The sequence below is a fragment of the Schistocerca americana genome, chromosome 1 (genome assembly GCF_021461395.2).
Source record: "Schistocerca americana isolate TAMUIC-IGC-003095 chromosome 1, iqSchAmer2.1, whole genome shotgun sequence".
In the NCBI taxonomy this organism is placed as follows: Eukaryota; Metazoa; Arthropoda; class Insecta; order Orthoptera; family Acrididae; genus Schistocerca; species Schistocerca americana.
This window is the reverse complement of record NC_060119.1, coordinates 892013575-892024341: the sequence shown is the minus strand read 5'-3', so window position 1 is coordinate 892024341 and position 10767 is coordinate 892013575.

Below are 10767 nucleotides of genomic sequence, written 5' to 3'. Positions count from 1 at the left end.
CTTCAACCAGCTTTCTGTACCGATAACGATTTCAGCTTCGGTGCTTTCTATGAGCACTTGAAGTTCTGGTACTTTACCAATGCAGCTTCAACAGTTTACAATTACAATACCGATTGCTGCTTGGCCCCCGCATGTCCTGACTTTGCCCCGCACCCTTTGAGGCTGCTGCCCTTTCTGTACTTGCCCGAGGCCATCTAACCTAAAAAACCGCCCAGTCCACGCCACACAACCCCTGCTACCCGTGGAGCCGCTTGTGTGCTCTGTCGACCTTACTTGCGTATGTGTCATGTGCCTCCCACCGAATGCCTCCGTCACATTCTTATGTATACCACCTGTTTCTAACATTCATGTCTATCTGTATTCATGTCTTCCTGTACAATTTCTGTTATTCTATTGGCCAAAGAGCAGCATCTGCAATCTGCTGCCCCCCCCCCCCCCCTATGTATCAAAGGGATTTACAATAAAGGAAAAAAAGACATATAAAATCTCCCTCCTCAGCCCTCGTAGGGACTTCGTCCTCATTTCTTCTCCTAGCCCCACCCTACACACAGACATCCACTTCAAGATTCCAATTATACACTTTGGACCTTGCGCCTCCCTCACCCTTGTTCCTTCCCCTTCTTCCTCCCGCCAACCTCAACCCCAACACTGTCCACCGACCCTCACCACTGTGATCATTCGGCTTAGCATGGTGATTACGGAGGAGGAGGTGTTGGCGGAGCTCCGAACGCATCCTTACCTCGAGATCTGTGCCGCCCACCCCATCTGCAACCCTACCAGCCCCACTTGCCTCGTGTGGGTATTTTCCAAGCACGCCCCCTCCATAGACCTTCTCCTCAAAGAGGGCGTCCTACTCTTCAACAAGAGTTATCAAGTCGACCCTTCCCATTCCCCTACCCAGTCCGTTCGCTGCCAGAGATGCTTGCAATACCACGTGCACCACACCTCCGAGTATTGTGAGGCTCCCATTTGCGCCCATTGCAAACAGACACACTTCCACCAGCAGTATCCTAACCTGGAATCTCCCCGCCCCCATCCTGCAACGCCTGTAGCCTTGTAGCCTTCCCCACCCTACCTACTCGCAAAAATGCTGATTACGGAGAAGACTATCTGTTGGCAGGCTAAGGTTGGGCACAAAGCAGCTGACCAGATTGCTGAAAAATTTTGGTGGAGAACAGGAAACGAGAAGTCGAATAATATGTTTGAAACTGTGTACCATGTGCACAATGGGCTGTTCCATTAAAAAGGCTACCAGAAGCATCTCGACCATTTCAAATGATAGGGATGGGTATTTTAAGCACATTTAACATGACACCAGCAAGAAATAAGTACATATTGACCAAATAGACCATTTCTCATGGTTTATGCCAATGATTGCAATCCTTGAATAACAAGCAATATAGTTTCCTAAGCAATGGTGAACCAATAGTTGCTCACATTTGGCATTCTGGATACTCTAATCAAAGATCAGGGCACTAATTTTATGTCAGTTGTGTTGACTGCTCCATATTTGAAATTTGCGCACATGCGCCTTTCACCCCCGAGCCAATGGGAGTTCAGTGCACAGTTTCAAAGATGTTGAGCTCTCATATCAGTAGTAATCATGACAACTGGGATGTATACATAAATTATTTGGCTGCTCCATACAATTCTAAAATACACAAGGTCACTGGTCTTTAGCTGTACGAGGTAATAAGTGGAAGAAAAATGCCTTCACCTTTCAAAGTGATGAAATTGAAACTTCATACTGACACTGAATCAGTGAAAAGAAGTGTGGAAAGGTTGTGAGATGTTTGGCAAGACGTGAAACGCACTAATATGAAAGCTTTAGAATGCCAGGAGCAGATAGGACAACGCATGAGGAAGCTGCTGCAATATAGGATTGGCCAGTGGTTATTTGCAACAAATCCATACAAGCCCAGGCCAAAGTAAAAAAATAAAAAAAATAAAATTTAAAAAAATTCTGACTCAGTGTCACGGACTGTACCAAGTGGTGAAAATGACATCACTTGTCAATGTTAAGATACAAGTGACAACAAAACTTTGATTATTCATGTAAGCCACATTATGCAATCTAAGAAGTTATGGATGCCTTGTTGCAAACACCCTCACCATGCACAGTGAAGAATACAAAATGTAGCAAAGTGTAGAAGGAAAAGATAACTTCTGAACTGACTATGCCCAGCAAGCCTGATACACTTCAGCCGTATTGATAGATAGGCTAAGAGGTTACTGTTTTATTATATTTTATTGTTTTTTTTATCTAAATTACTGGGGCATATTGAAATTTTTGTTCTATTTATAGTGTGTTTTGAGGTTTTTGTGTACTTTTCATTCTTTGTTTGTAACTTATATTGAGGTGTAGATTCAACACTTCTTGCGTATGTGAAGGTCCTGTAGTGTTGTCTGAGTGCCCTCATCTTTCACAGGAGGAAGGGGAAGTGATAAAGATTCCTTTCCCTCAGGTGGCATAACGGAATGAGGGTCCAGGAGGAATGTTGTATTTCTACTGATACTGCACGTCATCAGGAGAGTGGCAACAGCATTACATATCCAACCTCTAGTATGGAGTACTGTTCTCCAGGCAACTGGACATCCTACTGACAAACTGTCGGTTGGTACTTGGATTGACTTTCAATGCATGGGAAAATAGGAAGTGCATAAATTGCAGGATGTATTTGTGGAGCTGCATCAAGAGGTGCAGAAGGAAGGAGTACAATTGAAGTACAAGGGGAATGACAAGGTTTACAATTCTCATATGCAAAACTAAGGGCACAGCTGACCCAAGTGTGGTGTCAGTTTGATGCTAGTGTGAAGCTGTTGAAAATGGTGTTTGCTACAGATGACAACAAAAGCATCAAGAATTTGAACAACACGATAGAGCAGATACAAGGAGTAGTGGATGCTACGGTAGAATGGCATACCACCCAACTGTCAAACATGGAGCAACATGTGCTGAATAATACCAGGATAGTATTAGAATTAACTGCTGAACTAGTGCAAAGTACACAAAATATGATAAGAACTTTAAACAGAGACTTCAAAGCAGTGCATAATCAAATTGAGCTGGACAGAAGAAAGGCCGGGGCCAGGTTGTTTTGAGCATTAAAATACAGTCTGAACGATGCAAGGATGGGAGTAACTACATTACAAGTGGCAGTACACCACGTCATCTATGGACAACTAAGTTCTACATAGTTGCCACCACAGTGATTGTTAACCAGACTATGCAAAGTGGGAAAGGAATTCACACTAGAGTTAGGGCACATAGTGGAACCAACCAAATTAAGTATGGCACTATTGTACCACATGTCCACAGTTGAAATGAGTACTGATGGTGCAAGGTCACATTTGTTAATTTCATTCCCAGTAGCAGGCATGAACGTGAGGTACGAATGATTTACATTACACCCCTATCCAATGAAGTGGGAAATGGCAGAGAAATGGATACAGCTACAAACCAAGGAAGTGCTAATAATTTTGGAGCAAAGGGACCATTACATTCTGACATTGTTGAATGACCTATAGGAATGTCAGAGGAAAAACACAGGGTAGTTATAAATTAGTTATACACAAAAATAACTTTTAAGGGGAGATACCAGTGAACTTTCAACCTGGTCCTAAAAAAATCATAGGGGCCTGAAAGTTTGTTTCATAACATGTCTAGGCATGCAGAATTAGGTGGGCAAAGCCAATTTGCTAAACAAAACTTTTTTCATATTTCTCAATTTCTGAGTTAAAAAAAAAATTATTTTTTCAAACCCATACATGAAGTTCTTGGGCCGGTCGCGGTGGCCGTGCGGTTCTGGCGCTGCAGTCCGAAACCGCAGGACTGCTACGGTCGCAGGTTCGAATCCTGCCTCGGGCATGGGTGTGTGTGATGTCCTTAGGTTAGTTAGGTTTAAGTAGTTCTAATTTCTAGGGGACTTATGACCTAAGATGTTGAGTCCCATAGTGCTCAGAGCCATTTTTGAAGTTCTTGGTTATCACGGAATGCATTAAAAAAAAAAAAAGTCTGAGCCAAAAATGCTTAAGAATTTAGCATAAAATAGAATTACTATGACATTATACAATGTTTGGTTCATATGAAGGAAAAGATAAATAAAATACAACTTGATACATTTGCAAATTGTATTCTTTATTTTCAATTTACATATTACACACATGGCCGCTGCATATGTGAGATTACCAAGCAATTACATCAAAACATCTCGCGATTGTAGGTTACACCATCTCTTTTGAATAAGGCTTCTTCTCTTGGATGTTTTACAAAATCAATCTTTCGATTAAATTCTTTGTATTTTTTCAAATTTTTCACTTTTACATACTTTGATAGAAGCTGTTCCTTTTACCCTCCTTGCAGAAACATACATGTCTTTAGGACACCTATTCCATATTATGCTGTGTAAACTCTCATTAGCATTTTGTATTAGACATCAGGCACACCATGTTAATAGTGATTCATCAGTCAAGCAAGAATAAAGAGGCAGTATTTTATCAAAACAAAGTTGGTTTATAGGTGTTTTTGCTTTAGAAGCAGAAGATCCAGGCTCAATTTCTTTTGACAATGCTGACTCATAAAATCACCATGATGGCTCTCCTTTGGGGCAGTGATAATGAGGAGGATTTTTGTCAGTAGAAGAGCAGTGATATAGTGACGCATATATTGCATCTTTCATATTCTGTAAATAATAAATTTGTTGACACTATTGTAGCTGTAAAGTGTCAATCATATCAAAAAGTATGTTTGTACATACTTTTATATGACCTTGATTTCTGTATATTGCTTTTTTGTAATATTCTGCACATATTTCTTTATTGTAGTGTCCTTCATTTCTCCACAACCCTTGCCACCCAACGTAATTCTTCTGCTTCTTTATTCTTCCACAATTTGCATTACATCTGTGTACACCCTGCAAAAAATATGAGTTGTAAATGTATCCTATCCGAATTTTGTGATAAATATTGAAAATAAAACAGTCATGAAGTAGATATGTGTACATGTCTATGTATACACAAGAGATTTTGTGTAGACATACTGACATACACTATCTTTTTGCGACATGATTCACACATTCTTCCTTGTGTATTTCATGATTATCTCCACAAACACTCATGAGGGGACATGACTGAAAGTTTTCGAACCATCATATGAAAGTGTTTTGGTGTTTCAAAATCAATAGCTATCGGATAGTTTCCATATGTTTTCAGCAATCGTAGGTTCCATTGAACCAGAGGATCCCAAACGATTCATGGAACATTGACTGGCATGCCCTTTCAACCGAAAATGAAATTCCAATGAATCTTCACCTGCCTGAGTTGCTGTAGCCACACAAGTTTGACAAAACTTGCAATATCAAACTCGATAATGTATCCTGTGACCAAATCAATACCCTGCCAAAATCAACTTCTGATCGGAAACCTCTGGTTGGCCACAAACCATCGTGACTCATGCCTAAATCCATTTTGTCATCTGAACTTTGCAGTATTTTATCATTTTCACAATGTTATCATCACTAAGCTCACAATCAGAATCCACAGACGAATTATGCTCACAATTAATATCAATAAGCTAATTTTGGTATGCAATCATACATTTTCCTCAAGGTCACTTGAAAAGCTCGTTCTCAAAATCCAGTTTTGATTTTTCATCAGACTCACTTTCAATAAACTCATGATCACTGTTCAGTTCAAACTTCTTATGCATAATTTTTACTGTTACATTCATAAAAAATGGCTTTCACTGATTCATCAACAGCAGTTCCTAAACATCACACATACTGCTGACAAGTATCACAAGAGGAAGATTGCATGTCCATAATCATTGCAAAATCTTGAGTGCTCAAATATCCTCTTCCTGCAAACATAAAAGCCAAGCACAGATGCATATTTACATCAAAACAAGCTCTGCTTGAACAGGGTGTATCAAAAAGAATCATCCAATTTTAGAAAATCATAAGTTTTGTGGTATTTGACATATGTGTGTGAACAACACGTTTTTGGAAAGAGCAGACCCTCGAGTTTTACATGGTTCCCGGTAGGTAGCAGCAGTATGTGTCCACTTCAGTTCTAGTAAACATGGTGTTGGGACAAGAGAAAGTGTTTTGTGTTCTATGTTCTGCACAGTAAGTGTGTCAGTAACAATGGTTCAGCGTAACTTTCGTACTAGGTATGGCATGGATCCTCCGACAGCACAGAACATTAGATGATGGCATGAACAACTCTGAGAAACAGTTTGTTTGTGTAAAAGCAAATTATTGGGATGTCCCTGAGTGTCTGACACATAAGTCAAATGCATCTGCCATAGATTCACAAGGAGTCTGCAGAAATCCGTTCGCCATGCAGCTCGACAGTTCAACATGCCCCTGATGTCCGTATGCATGTGTTGCGTAGATGTTTACATGTGGAAACAAACAAACAGGTTATCAAAATTTAAGTGAGTCTGAAGGTGGTGTTGTAGTCGGCACACAAATGATGGGACACAGCATCTCTGAGGTAGTGATGAAGTGGGGATTTTCCCGTATGACCATTTCACTAGTGTACCATGAATATCAGGAATCCGGAAAAACATCAAATCTCTGACATGATTACAGTGGGAAAAAGATCCTTTAGGAAGGAAATCAACGATGACTGGAGAGAATCATTCAACATGACAGAAGTGCAACCCCTCTGCAAATTGCTGCAGATTTCACTGCTGGGCCATTAACAAGTGTCAGCGTGCGAACCATTCAACGAAACATCATCAATATGGACTTTCGGAGCTTTACGCCTCACCTGGGCCTGTCAACACCGACATTGGACTATTGATGACTGGAAACATGTTACCTGGTCAGACGAAACTCGTTTCAAATTGTATTGAGCAGATGGATGTGTACGGGTATGGGGACAACCTCATGAATCCATGGACCCTGCATGTCAGCAGGGGACTGTTCATGCTCATGAAGGCTCTGTAATAGTGTGAGGCATGTGCAGCTGAAGTGATATGGGACCCCTGATACGTCTAGATACAACTCTGACAGGTGACACGTACATAAGCATTCTGTCTGATCACCTGCATCCATTCATGTCCATTGTGCATTCTGATGGGCTTGGGCAATTCCAGCAGGACAATGTGACACCTCACACATCCAGAATTGCTACAGATGGCTCCAGGAACACTCTTCTAAGTTTAAACACATCCGCTGGCCACTAAACTCCCCAGATGTCACCATTATTGAGCATATCCGGGATGCCTTGCAACGTGCTGTTCAGAAGAGGTCTCCACCTTCTCGTACTCTTATGGATTAATAGACAGCCCTGCAGGATTCATGGTGTTCCCTCCAGCACTACTTCAAACATTAAACGAGTCCACGCTACATTAGTCGGGTCCATGCTACATCAAGTTGCGGCACTTCTGCATGCTTATGGGGGCCCTACGCAGTATTAGGCGGGTGTACCAGTTTCTTTGGCTCTTCAGTGTAAAAGACTTTGCTTATGTGCCTCCATTACCAACAACAATGAATGAACTGAGAAATCCATAACAGCTGCTGTGGAAGCTCTAACTCAAGACATGCTCACTGCAGTGTGGGAACAGTTTGAATACCACATTGACGTATGCCGTGCATCTCAGGGGCGGGGCGGGGGGCAGGGGGGGGGGGGGTGCACATATTGAAAACCTATGAAAAGGAATGAAAAAAAACCTTTTTAAGTTTCCTGTTCATCAAAAAAATTCATTGTATATGTTTATTAGTTTCAGAAATATGGAGATGCCTAATCAGATGATTCTTTTTTACACACCCGTATTTTGCTTGAAACACCGTCTCAGCGTATAAATGTGTGATTTGGAAGACTCATTTCCAGTCAATTTGCAACAAGGACATTTTAGTGTGATTCTATGCAAAAACCCTCCACATGTTGGATCTAACTGAAAATTCAATGTACTTTGGTCGCAATTAATGCACTTCATTTTGGATAATAATGATAACAGTGAAAAATCAAGTAGAATATACTCAGAGTAATCTGCGTATTCTTCAGTGTGTTTTTTCATTGCTAGAACTAGCAACATTGTTTTCCTGAACGCTATTGCTATCAATACTGTCAAATTTCACTTGAATACATATGCTTTTCTCATATGATATATTTTCATAGACACTTTTACTACTGTCACCGACACTTTCGTTTCCTTTGCTTTTCACATTTTCCATCTCTTCTTCACTACCTCACTACAATTTACCGAGTGTCTCTTATGTTGAGGTACGTTTGATACTACTAGTTACTCATATTCCATCCTGTCAAAGAATGTGTAAGGAAACAATGAACTAGTGCATGCGAACACTCACCGTCCAACACAGAAAGCACATTCTTGTCTCCACTGCGTCCGCAAGGGCGGATCATTGGTCGCGGGTATAGCTGGCCCCACAGTATAAAAGTGGATCTTTACTGGCCGCCAGCCATTGTGCTGTCATCAATTGCCTGGTTTCCACGTCATGTTAAAGTTGGTAGACGGCAGGAGACATTGACTGCTAGGGTACATGTATGTATTGTGACATGAATAAAGCTGTGTAAAGTAACTGGTCCGTGTTTGAGTATTGATCACCTGCTCACTCTAAGTATCTCAACCCTGCCACCACCCATCCTGGACCAGAAACCTTTATAAATATTTACTTTCCTGTTCACAACTGAGTCTGCCACGAACATAAATGTCTGGAAATTGCAAAAGAATGTGAATTATACACTCCTGGAAATGGAAAAAAGAACACATTGACACCGGTGTGTCAGACCCACCATACTTGCTCCGGACACTGCGAGAGGGCTGTACAAGCAATGATCACACGCATGGCACAGCGGACACACCAGGAACCGCGGTGTTGGCCGTCGAATGGCGCTAGCTGCGCAGCATTTGTGCACCGCCGCCGTCAGTGTCAGCCAGTTTGCCGTGGCATACGGAGCTCCATCGCAGTCTTTAACACTGGTAGCATGCCGCGACAGCGTGGACGTGAACCGTATGTGCAGTTGACGGACTTTGAGCGAGGGCGTATAGTGGGCATGCGGGAGGCCGGGTGGACGTACCGCCGAATTGCTCAACACGTGGGGCGTGAGGTCTCCACAGTACATCGATGTTGTCGCCAGTGGTCGGCGGAAGGTGCACATGCCCGTCGACCTGGGACCGGACCGCAGCGACGCACGGATGCACGCCAAGACCGTAGGATCCTACGCAGTGCCGTAGGGGACCGCACCGCCACTTCCCAGCAAATTAGGGACACTGTTGCTCCTGGGGTATCGGCGAGGACCATTCGCAACCATCTCCATGAAGCTGGGCTACGGTCCCGCACACCGTTAGGCCGACTTCCGCTCACGCCCCAACATCGTGCAGCCCGCCTCCAGTGGTGTCGCGACAGGCGTGAATGTAGGGACGAATGGAGACGTGTCGTCTTCAGCGATGAGAGTCGCTTCTGCCTTGGTGCCAATGATGGTCGTATGCGTGTTTGGCGCCGTGTAGGTGAGCGCCACAATCAGGACTGCATACGACCGAGGCACACAGGGCCAACACCCGGCATCATGGTGTGGGGAGCGATCTCCTACACTGGCCGTACACCACTGGTGATCGTCGAGGGGACACTGAATAGTGCACGGTACATCCAAACCGTCATCGAACCCATCGTTCTACCATTCCTAGACCGGCAAGGGAACTTGCTGTTCCAACAGGACAATGCACGTCCGCATGTATCCCGTGCCACCCAACGTGCTCTAGAAGGTGTAAGTCAACTACCCTGGCCAGCAAGATCTCCGGATCTGTCCCCCATTGAGCATGTTTGGGACTGGATGAAGCGTCGTCTCACGCGGTCTGCACGTCCAGCACGAACGCTGGTCCAACTGAGGCGCCAGGTGGAAATGGCATGGCAAGCCGTTCCACAGGACTACATCCAGCATCTCTACGATCGTCTCCGTGGGAGAATAGCAGCCTGCATTGCTGCGAAAGGTGGATATACACTGTACTAGTGCCGACATTGTGCATGCTCTGTTGCCTGTGTCTATGTGCCTGTGGTTCTGTCAGTGTGATCATGTGATGTATCTGACCCCAGGAATGTGTCAATAAAGTTTCCCCTTCCTGGGACAATGAATTCACGGTGTTCTTATTTCAATTTCCAGGAGTGTAGTTACATTGATTTCAGCTGTATTTATAGATTAGACACACATACATACATGATCATGGATGTACATACAGGTTATGTACATATATAGAAATATTCCTACAAAATCAATGTTTCAATTAAATTTATGTACTATCTGCATCTATCTAGTGATAGAAAACTAACTGCACTTACCAACAACTCTACATATGGGTTGCAAAAATAATGAGTTTTTCAAAATTCAAAACTCCAAAAGTATGAAAAAAACTCTGCTTGACAAATTTGATTTACCCACTTAATTCAGCATGCCAAGATATGCTACAGAACAAATTTTGAGCCCCCTACTATTTTTTTACGATCTTGTTGGAATTTCACCGGTATCTCCCCATAATTGTGAAAAGGTTAGTAACTTACAGAAGTGTTTGACACAGCGCTGAATGCAGTATATCTTGGAGTTTTATTCACAAATATTTTGTAGCATGATAAATGTCTCATCTGTAATAAGTTTCATGCCAAATCCTTTCAGGCATGTCTTGATGTAAGGTAGCAACTGCTTGTGTTCTCCATTGTCAGGACTCATCGGCATTTCCCAGAAGCAAAGGAATAAACATTCTGTCTTTAATGTAACCCCATACACAGAATTCCAGTGAGGTTAAAC